Below are 10,802 nucleotides of genomic sequence, written 5' to 3'. Positions count from 1 at the left end.
ATATATACATATTCAGTGAGAGCATAAGAGTGCAGTAATGAACAGGGCTTCCTACCGAGTCTGCAGAGGGAAAAACAGCTCTAGGTTTATGATACTGTGAGGGTGGGTCCTCTCCATCCCTAGCACTGTGTCTCTTGCTCACTCTGAACAGCTCGAAGAGGCACTCCCTTCCCTCCATCTCACACTGTATTCCTGCTGAAGGAAAATCACCTTCAGAAACATCCATTTACTATACTCTTCACATGAAATGATCGCTGCTTCATCAGCTGCTTGGTGGACTCTGTGTTTTGATGTACAATGTCATTCCCTAGCTTTCTTATGTGTGCCACATGGGATTCACAAGGTTCTGCTGTCTTAACTGTAACAAGTATTAAATTCTGTCTTTTATTTTAAAGACTTAGTTGAGGTAATTCAAGAATGTTGTTGCTTTTAGAAAATAATTGGTACAGCTAAATACCTATTTTATTATGAAAGTTCTTATATTTTTCAGTTCAGTTACAGTTACCCTTATCCTCAATAAAATATCTCCTGCATTTCATTATTCTTCACACAACACAATACTTGTCTTCACTGGTTTTAATTTCTGTGCAGTGATTTTTTTCACAACTGATCTCTTCCTACTTGTTAGACATAATTAATTTAATGTCTGGTTTTGGTATCATTTGCTTCCATCTGGATGTTGTAATAGTATAAACATCACTTGTGAGTGAGATGATGAGTGTCTGTCCATCTCTCAATGGGAGAGGGTGAGGGCAAGGAAAAGAGGGAGAGAGAGATTGAGGGGAGACTGGTGTGTTAGGAGTGGATAATTCTCCATAATCATATGCTTCTCTCACTTATGAATTATTATCATATATTTTCACTATAATAACTACATAATTATAAATCTTTTCAGTATTTTTTGTTTCATTTGACTTTTTCACAGCACTGTGAATCAAATTCACAGCTCTGAGTCCTCAAAGAAAAAAACTAACATCGACCTACATCCCCAATCCATTTTGTGTATATACATAATGCATATAAGAAAATTGAATATCTTATCTCCTGTGCTTATGTAATGTAGTGTTTGAAATATGATTTATTAGTAACTGAGTCAGCCTATATTATTCTTTCAAATTGACTGTTTTCCAGATACTTATCTAGAGTTTTAATTCAGGATATGTTTTATAAATATCTTGCTAATATACATGTTAAGTTGACTAAAAGTTTGCAATATTCTCTATAAACCACCCAGCCTGTTATTACCACAGCAACACATATTGAGTGAAATGTACTCAGAAGTTAATGAAGACCATACATTAGTTTAGAAGAGTAAAAATGTTCTTTTAGAGGCATAGTGTGCAAATTTCAACCAACAGAAATTAAAATTCATTATTATTAATAGGAACACTCAGCATGAGCTCCTCATGTGTGTTTTCCTTCCTTTGTCTCACAGTAGATAAACAGCAGACAACATGACCAACCACATGGTGGAGACAGATTTCTTATGGAATTCCTAGCAGCAAACAGCTCCAGGTGTTTCAGGGCTTTCTGTTTCCGCTGACTTACTTGGTGTCCTTCATGGGGAACCTTATCATCATGCTTGTCACTGTGGACCAGGGTCTTCACACCCCCATGTACTTCTTCCTGAAGAACTTGTCCTTTCTTGATGTGTGCTTCATTTCAGTCATGGTCCCAAAGCTCATTCTCAGCTCTTTGTCTCACAGGAGCGCTATCTCTTTCCCAGGATGTGTGTGTCAGGTCTTGTTTGTGGTTTCCTTTGTTGCATCAGAAATTTCCATTCTCACAGCCATGTCCTACGACCCCTATGTGGCCATATGTCACCCACTATGCTATGATGCCATAATGAAGAGGGCAGTTTGTGTGCAGATGGTAGCTGCCTCTTGGGTGTTTCGAAGTCTCTTTGGAATCTTTTATTCATATTGAACCTTCTCTTTATCTTTCTGTGGCTCCAGAAAAATGCCACAGTTCTTGTGTGATGTCCCCTCTGCACTAAAATTTCTTGCTCAACAATGCATGCACCATTGACATTAGTGTGATATTTGGAGTCATGTATGGGTTTTTCTGCTTAGTGTCCAGAGGGTTTTCATATGTTTACATTTTTAACACAGTACTGAGAATTCCTTTGTCACAAGGGAGGTCAAAAACCTTTTCTACCTGCATGCCCCATCTCATAGTTGTCACCACATTTTTAGTCACAGCTGCCACTGCCTACCTGAAACCAGTTCCTGATTTCCCACAGCTTTGGGACTTTTTGGTGACTGTTTTCTATTCTGTGATGCCTCCATCTATGAATCCTATAATATACAGCCTGAGGAATAAAGAAATCAAAGCTGCTTTGTGGACTGTTTTATGGAAACTAGATCATCATGAGTTTCATTGGGGAAAACAGTCATAGGATGTAGAAAGGCAACATGAAATATTTTGTATATTTAGCTTTGTCCATACTTCCAATTATACATGTTCTTTTTCTTATGTAAAGATATTAATGTCTTCATTTAGGTAAATACTTGATTTAAAAATTCTAGAAAGGGGTTTACAAGTTAATAATCCTAAATTAACTACAATTGTCTCAACACTTGCTTGAACTGGGTATTTGTTACTCAAAGTGCATCTATGAAATTCCAATGTCAGAAGCAGTGACAAATTTATAAATGATGTAAGAAAACTGTCCTCTTCAAACTACATGAGACCACTCTAGTACATTTCCTTACATTGCAACAAAACTTCACATATATGAGTAAGATAATGTATTTGAATTAGGAGATTACCCTAGTATTCACAATAAAATCTCAACAACCCTTAAAAACTAAGAAATTGCTAAGATTTTGTTCAGAGAAACTGAGAAATAAATGTCCATGGAAAGTTCAGTATTGTCAATACTGAAGTGAAACTTGTTTACAGTTACAAAATGAGTTCACCCTCAAAAGCCTGAAAGAGAGAAGAAACACATCTTCCACTTGAGAGTCCAGAGAAGAATGGGGGCTTGTCTGCCCCCACCACCAGAACAGTGTGACTTGTGAGCACTTCTAAATTGAAAAACTAGAGAAATAGCAGTGGTTTTAATCCAGTGCAAGGAGCTGCTAAGAAATATTTACTTGAACCATCTTAAGTCATTACTCTAAATCATCATTACTCATTTGATCACGTATGGACACATTACAGTCAATAAAGATAAGAATACTGAAAAAAAAAACAATTGTTGCTCTCAGAATTTGCACTGTATATGAAAAAAACTGTAATTAGTTTTATTTCTATTTCTGTGTTATTTTCGCTGTCTAATTTTGAACTCAGACCTTGATAGTGCTATTAAAGAAGATCAAATTTATTTGGTTATGTTCAATTAGTAATTCCTCAATTCATGGCTTTCTTACTATTCTTGATATTCTAATTGTTAAAATTATTGTTTTAGCTTCTAGCTATAGAATCATTTCCCAAGTGATGGGTGTTTTTTAATGTTTATTTCTGATATTTTAAAAATATCAAATATATTTTACTGTGTGGAAAACTGAAAAATTAGTTGAAAATCTTGAGCTTGGCCTTTATTAAAGCACTGCAGAGAGATCACCTCTTAGAAGAGTGTTTTCTGTGGATCCCAACAGTACCTTAAACATGCTATGGAAAAGATTGGAGATAGTGGTCATTGCTCACCTTTTTTTTGTTTTAAATTGCTGTGTAGTGTGTGGAAACAGAGTGCTGGATAGCTTTAGGGTCAACTTGACACACCTGGGTTGAGGGAGCTTTACTTGGGGAATTTCCTCCATAGGAATGGCCTGTGGCTTGGTCTGTATAGCATCCTCTTGATTGATGAGTGATGTGGGAGGGCCCAGCCCACTGTGGGTGGTGCCACCCCTGGGCAGGGGTGCCTGTGTTGCATAAGAAAGCAGAATGAGCAAGGGCCATGGAGCAAGTCAGTAAGCACTGTCCATCCATGGCCTATGTTCCAGCTCCTGCCTCCAAGTTCTTGCCTTGAGTTCCTACCTTGGGCTCCCTGATGAACTGTGACCTGGGATATGTAAGACAAATAAACCCTTTCCTCTCCAATTTGGTAGTAGTCAGAGTGTTTTGTCACAGCAATGGAGAAACAAACTAGGACAGACAGATATAATTGCTTTAGGAGCAGGGTGCAAGTTCAGCAAAGCTGGATTTATTCCATCATCAGTTCAGGATGCCATAAATAGGTATAAAAGACAGTACAGCATAACAATAGAATTTATTTCACTCATCTCCTAAAACTGGACATGTGATATCTGAGATCATCTTAGTCTGTTCTGGTGAGGCCCTCTTTGTGGTTTGGACACTGTCAGCATCTCATTGCCTCACAAGGAAGAGTAGGTTTTCACCTTTTGAAGTCACTGATAACGTTCATAAGGACCCCAATTAATAATCTAATAACTTTCCCAAATTTCCATTCCCCCTTGGAGTTTGGATTTCACCATTAGTTTCCACTGGCATTTCTGTTTAGCAAGAAGATAAAAAATAATCAGTCCTAGTGGGTCCCATGAGACATTTGCAGAAGCCTATATTTTCACCAAATTTCAGTTTAATCACTTAATTGAAATTTGTATGTGTGTGCACACACGTGTGCCATGGTGTGCATGTGATGTCAGAGGACAACTTTTAGCAGCCTCTTTCCCCACAACATGGGTCTCAAAAATATGAGGTTTGGCAGCAAGTGCCTTTGCCAGTCCTTCAACATACTTATACTTTAATTTTAAATTCACAATTTTATTTGACTTTGACTTAGTGGTGATTTTCTAACTTAGTTACTTTAGTTATATGACATTTTTTAAATACATTATTAGATGTTTGAAAACTATTCTTTCTTTCAACCCTATTATTAACTTCAGTATGATTATGGGTATTGCATTTCATTCTACTTGTTTGCGATATCTGAACTTTCAGATACTAAATTTTGATATACACTTAAAGTCTCTGGAATTTCTATGCATAAGAATTAACATTTCATTTATTGTAGTATGTCATAGGTTTAAGGTCTATATCCCCAAAATGTTACTTTGAAAATTGTATGCCGTTTAGAGCAAGTTGGCCAATAAGATCTCCCAGGCACTCTTTTTTCCAGGAAGATATTGTCTTAACAGCAGAATCTAGAACAAATAGGATTTGGAAAAGCTCCTAATACATAGTTTAGAATATACAGTATTCTATGAGAGTTCATAGCATAGTATCTTCCTATATAAGGATTATAGATTTTACTGATAGAAAAACTCCAAACTCCAACTTCTCCTTATCAAGAGAAACACAGCAGTGCAACATATACTCACCATCTTGACTTTGGAGACTGTGGAAGAACAGCTTTTTCCTTCCTGGTTGGAAATACAAATTGTGTGACTCTGGACACTGAACCCAAAGGTGAATACAACTGTCTTTTCTATCCCAAAGAATAGACTATTATAACAGTGTACATCAGGAGGGGAAAGAAATCGTGAATTAGAATCAACAAAAAAACATCAACTGAGAAGTAGCACATACAGCCCAGAGAAGACGTATCCTCAGAAAGAATTATATTGTCCCCCAGACTTCTTAGCTGGCATGACAGGTAAATTCTTATTCTTTGTAAAGATAGCAAATGAACATGTGAAAAGTGACAGTATTCTAAATTTCAGATGCCCAGTATCTCACACACACACACACACACACACACACACACACACACACACACATGCACACACACACACACACACACACACAAGCACACACTTACAGGGGCTGTTGGGATGTCAGCACATATTGCTTGCTATGTAGGCCTGACAACCTGATTTTTATCTGGGGTGCGAAGACCAAAAGCAGGCCTGTACCCAAGGCTGGAAAGAGAACAGAATGTGTCATGTTTTCAAGCTTCTCTAGAGTTTAGACATATCAATGTTTCCTAGGATTGAAAAAGGACAGGAGGCCAGTGCACTGAAAACTGCCTGGGGTGTCTCTGGTCAGCAACCAGGTAGGGCATTTAGTGACATGCTCCAGGAAAAGCCAGAGCATGAGTGCAGGGTGTGAGGAGTGACATTGTGGGGCAATGATGCTCACAGCTAATATCCTGGGTAAATAATTTGTCATGAAGGACTGCAGTCATGGCCCCATGACAATTGCGTTTCTTCTGCAATTCATTACTTTCCCTGGGGAGGTGAAGTATAACCATGGAAAATTATTCTTGACACATTAAAAAGATGAACACTTTAGATAAATTCAAAGCCATTGAGTTTCTTTCACATGACATGAGTAGTAAAAGGGTTGAGAAATAAAATAAGAAATGTCATTTTGAATCCTCCCAGGTAAGTTTGAATTCTGGAACTTATAAGATTTTAGAAATGGAAGTGGGGAGGGTGGTGTACAGCCAAGTAAATGCAAACAAGCCTATTTTATATGTAAGATATTTCACGCAGGAGTTGATTATGCAAAATTCAATTTTTTCTGACATAGTCACCTGAATTTCAGATTTTAAAAATTAAAATGCTGCAGTACATTTCAGATATACAGGCTAAAGTGTGATATTTTGATGAAATTATAATAGGAAATAACAAATTGGATTAATTGACATTTGTATTTTGAGAAACATTTATCTTATTTTTAAATTTCATTTTTTAATTTGTTTATTAAACACATGATTACAAGAAGCATTTCATCACAGCTTTAACATATTCAATTACAATTTCCAGAGTAAAGATACATCTCTTTCAAAAGTAGCTGTAAATATTTAGGTTTACAGTTGAATTCATACATTTATACAGTATTGAACTCAGTATAAACCCTGTAAGACATAAAATTGACTTAGTTTTTAACCTTTAAAAAAGATCTCCATTTTATTTTAAAATACAGTGTTTCCTACAGAAAGACTCATTTTTAACGGTACTAAAACTTAGATGTTTGCACAAGCATCTCTAATATCTATGTACCATTAATAGTCATACTCGGGAAGACTTGGATCCTTGGCACCTGAGTATGGATACAAAGTCATCAGGTAGATTTCAATGGTAATATTTATCACCTCTACTGATTAACATGAAGTAAATATTTATGCTTCCTTCTCAAATATAACTCATTTTTTCCTTTGTTGATTTTTTTGTGTCTATATCCTACAGAACATCCCAAGCAATTTTATTCATCCATATACCCACTTCCCAAATGGCACCTACTCACAGCCTCCCCTCCCCCAATTGGAGCCCATATACTCTGTCATCCCTGTAACTGTCCACTGTCTTGTCAGCACCCCAGCCATTCCCCAGTACTTCTCCATCCACTGAATCTAGTCAGCCTATCTAGAGATCCTTATTTTAGGAAGATCAGATATTCCTCATCTAGCATCAATCAGTTGTCAATATTCCCTTAGTTAATATTGGGGTTTGCTGTTCATTTTCCTAGTTCTATGCTGGGTTACTGTCTGGAGGTCTCATGGGCCACCCTGCCAAACTACTCAAAGGAAGATGTCTCCTGTCTGGGATTGTTTCTTGTTGTGTAGCCTTTAGATATATGTATGGACTCTTAAAAAATTATATTGACCCCTTTAATCTTAGGGTTATACTTTCTTTTTGGGTGTTTAAGACCCTATTGTTGGCCCAGATAAACCAATTTATTTTTGGTCTTAAGGCTGTTTGTGGATCTGTTCCACAAGGGCTACATGGGCTTGGGCAGAGCCCTTGGATCCTTTCTTGTACCAGTTCCATCTATGTGAAGATAAGTCTAAGTCCTACTCAACTATGGCTGGCTTCATTTGGAAGCATGGAGGAAATGTTTCCTCTCTGTTGACCCTCTTCTTTGTAGACTGGACACTGGTTCAAGTCCCTCTTGTGCATTCTTCATGGCCTCCTTGATTAAGAGGACAGGTGAATCACAACAGTTGCAGGACATTTTGAGAGATGCTCATAGTCCCCTGGAACTTAGTTGATCTAGGAGGGCAAGGAGAAAAAAACTATCTTTTATGTCCCTCTGACCAAATTAGTATAGGCCTCAAAGTATGTCTGTTAAATATCCAAGAAGGTTAGTTCCACCAGTCTGGTATTTTTCATTACTGTGTGTCATGTTGATAAACCTTGGGCAAAGACCAGTTGTTCTCAGATAAAACTTACCTAGACATATATTTATTGATCTGCTATGTATAATTTGTCAGTAGGTTATAGGAGTAATATGGTTCCCTATGGTTTTTTAAAACTAGCTAGGCATTATTTATCTCTCACATTGTCTAACCTTTGCACAATGGTTTCCCCATTTAAGGTGCCCCCATTTTTCCCTTAATAATACCCTTCTCCTATGGTCCCACCCATCTTGAGCTCCTTCTCTCCCTTTATCCCCTAGGTTCCTTGTATAACCTTCCCTCCCCTTAAAATAACCCCTTTTTCAACCATATCTGCCTTATTAATGCCTGTTTCCTACTGTTCTTCTCTTTCAGATTATTTCTTTGCCTTTACCTCCCTCATTATCCTGGTTCCTGTAGTTATTTCCGGATATATATTCACTTATCAGGGTTTGGTGCTAGGATCCACATATGAGGGAGAACATATGTCGATTTTTTATCTGAGTCTGTGTTACTTCACTTAGTATAACAGTTTCTAGTTCCATCCATTTACCTGCAAATTTCATTATTTTACCTTCCTTTACTGCTGAGTAAAACTCCATCTCACAAATGAGCCATATTTTCCTTATCCACTTGTCAGTTGAGGAACACTTAGGTTGCTTCCATCACTTAGCTATTGTGAAAAGAGCAGCAACAAACATGGATATACAAGTGTCTCCACAGTAGGAGTTCTTTGGGTATATGTCAAGGACTGGTATAACTGGGTCAAATGGTAGGTTCATTTGTGGTATCTTAAGATTTCTCCAGACTGCTTTTCATAGGAGTTGAACAAATTTGTAGTCCCACCAGCAGTGGATGAGCATTCCCCTTTCCCTACATCATCTCCACATTTGGTATCATTTGATTTGTTCTCTTGATCTTAGCCAGTCTGACTGGAGTAAGAAGAAATCTTAAAGTGGTTTTAATTTGCATTTCCCTAATTACTAGTGATGTTGAACAGCTTTTAAGATTCTTCTTATCTATCTTTATTTCTTCTTTTGAGAATCCTCTGTCCAGCTCCTTAGCCGATCTTTTTATTGGGTTACTTCCTTTCTTGAGTCTTTGTTTTTTGAGTTCGTTATATATTCTAGATATTAAACCTCTCTCAGGTGTGTCACTGGTGAAGATTTTCTCCCATTCTGTGGGTTTTCTCTTCACTTCTTTGGTTGCTTCTTTTGATGTACAGAAGCTTTTTAGTTTAATGAGGTCCCATTTGTTGATTCTTGACCTTGTTTCCTTACCAATTCATGTACGGTTTAGAAAATCCTTTCCCTACACCTATATCTTGAGGGTTATTGCTAAAGTTTTCTTCTAACAGTTTCAGAGTTTCAGGCTTCACATTGAGGTCTTTGATACATTTGGAGTTGACTTTTATGCAAGGTGAAGGATAGGGGTTTATTGTCATTCTTCTACAGGTGGAGATCCAGTTTTGCCAGCACCATTTGCTGACCATGCTCTTTCCTCCAGTGAATGTTCTTGGCTCCTTTGTCAAATATCAGGTGGCTGAAATTGTATGTACTCATATTTGGGCCTTTAATTTTGTTCCAATGATCTATGGGTCTATTTTTCGCATGTACTCAGGTTTGGGTCTTCAATGATGTTCCATTGATTTATTTGTCTATTTTTGTGCCAGTACCATGCTGTTTTTAAGACAATAGCTCTGTAGTATATATTGAGACTCAGTATAGTAATCCCCCCAGTGTTGCTTTTGGTGCTCAGGATTCCTTTGGCTATGCAGGGTATTTTGTGCTTCCATATGAATTTAAGGATGGGTTTTGCTAATTCTGTAAAGCATGTCATGGGGATTTTGATTGGGGTTGCATTGAATGTATATATTGCTTTTAGAAGGATGGTCATTTTCAGACTATTAATTCTTTCAATTCATGAGCATGGGAGGTCCTTCCATCTTCTGATGTTTTCCTCAATCTCTTTCTTTAAATATTTAAAATTTTCATTGTAGAGGTCTTTAATGTCTTTGATCAAGTTTATTCAGAGATTTTTTGCAGCTATTGTGAAAGGTAGTGTTTCCATGTGCTCTTTCTCTGATTGCTTGCTATTGGTATAAAGAAAGGCTACAGACTTTTGCAGATTAATTTTGTAACCTGCCACTTTATGGAAAGTGGAGTCTAGGAGTCTAGGAGTTTTCTGGTGGAATTTTTGGCATGTCTTATATATAATATCATATCATATGCAGAAGGGGATAATTTGATCTCTTCCAATTATTACCCCTTTAAATTTCTTCTCTTACTGCTCTTGCAAGAGTTTCAAGAACTGTGTTTAAGAGGAGTGGAGGCAGTGGACAGCCTTGTCTGGTTCCTGATTTCAATGGGAATGCTTCCAGTTTTTCTCCATTTATAATGATGTTGGCTGTGGATTTGTTATATATGACTTTAATTGTGTTAAGGTATGTTCCGTTCCCTCCAGTCCAATTCCCTCTAGGACTTTGAACATAAATGCATCATGAATTCTGTCAAAGAACTTCTCTGCATCTGTTGAGATGATCTTGTGGTTCTTGTCTTTTAGCCCACTGATATGATTTATGATGTTTATTGAGTTATGTATATTGAACCATCCCTGCACCTTTGGAATAAAGCCGACTTGATCATGGTGGATGATCTTTTTGATGTGTGTCTGTATGCAGTTTCAAAGTATTTTGTTGAAAATTTTTTCATCTGTGTTCACTAAGGATATGGGTCTATAGTTCTCTTTTTTGGTTGTGTCTTTACCTGGTTTTGGA

The sequence above is a fragment of the Nannospalax galili genome, unplaced genomic scaffold (genome assembly GCF_000622305.1).
Source record: "Nannospalax galili isolate Female #2095 unplaced genomic scaffold, S.galili_v1.0 scaffold468, whole genome shotgun sequence".
NCBI classification, from domain to species: domain Eukaryota; kingdom Metazoa; phylum Chordata; class Mammalia; order Rodentia; family Spalacidae; genus Nannospalax; species Nannospalax galili.
Note: the sequence above shows the minus strand (reverse complement) of the source record.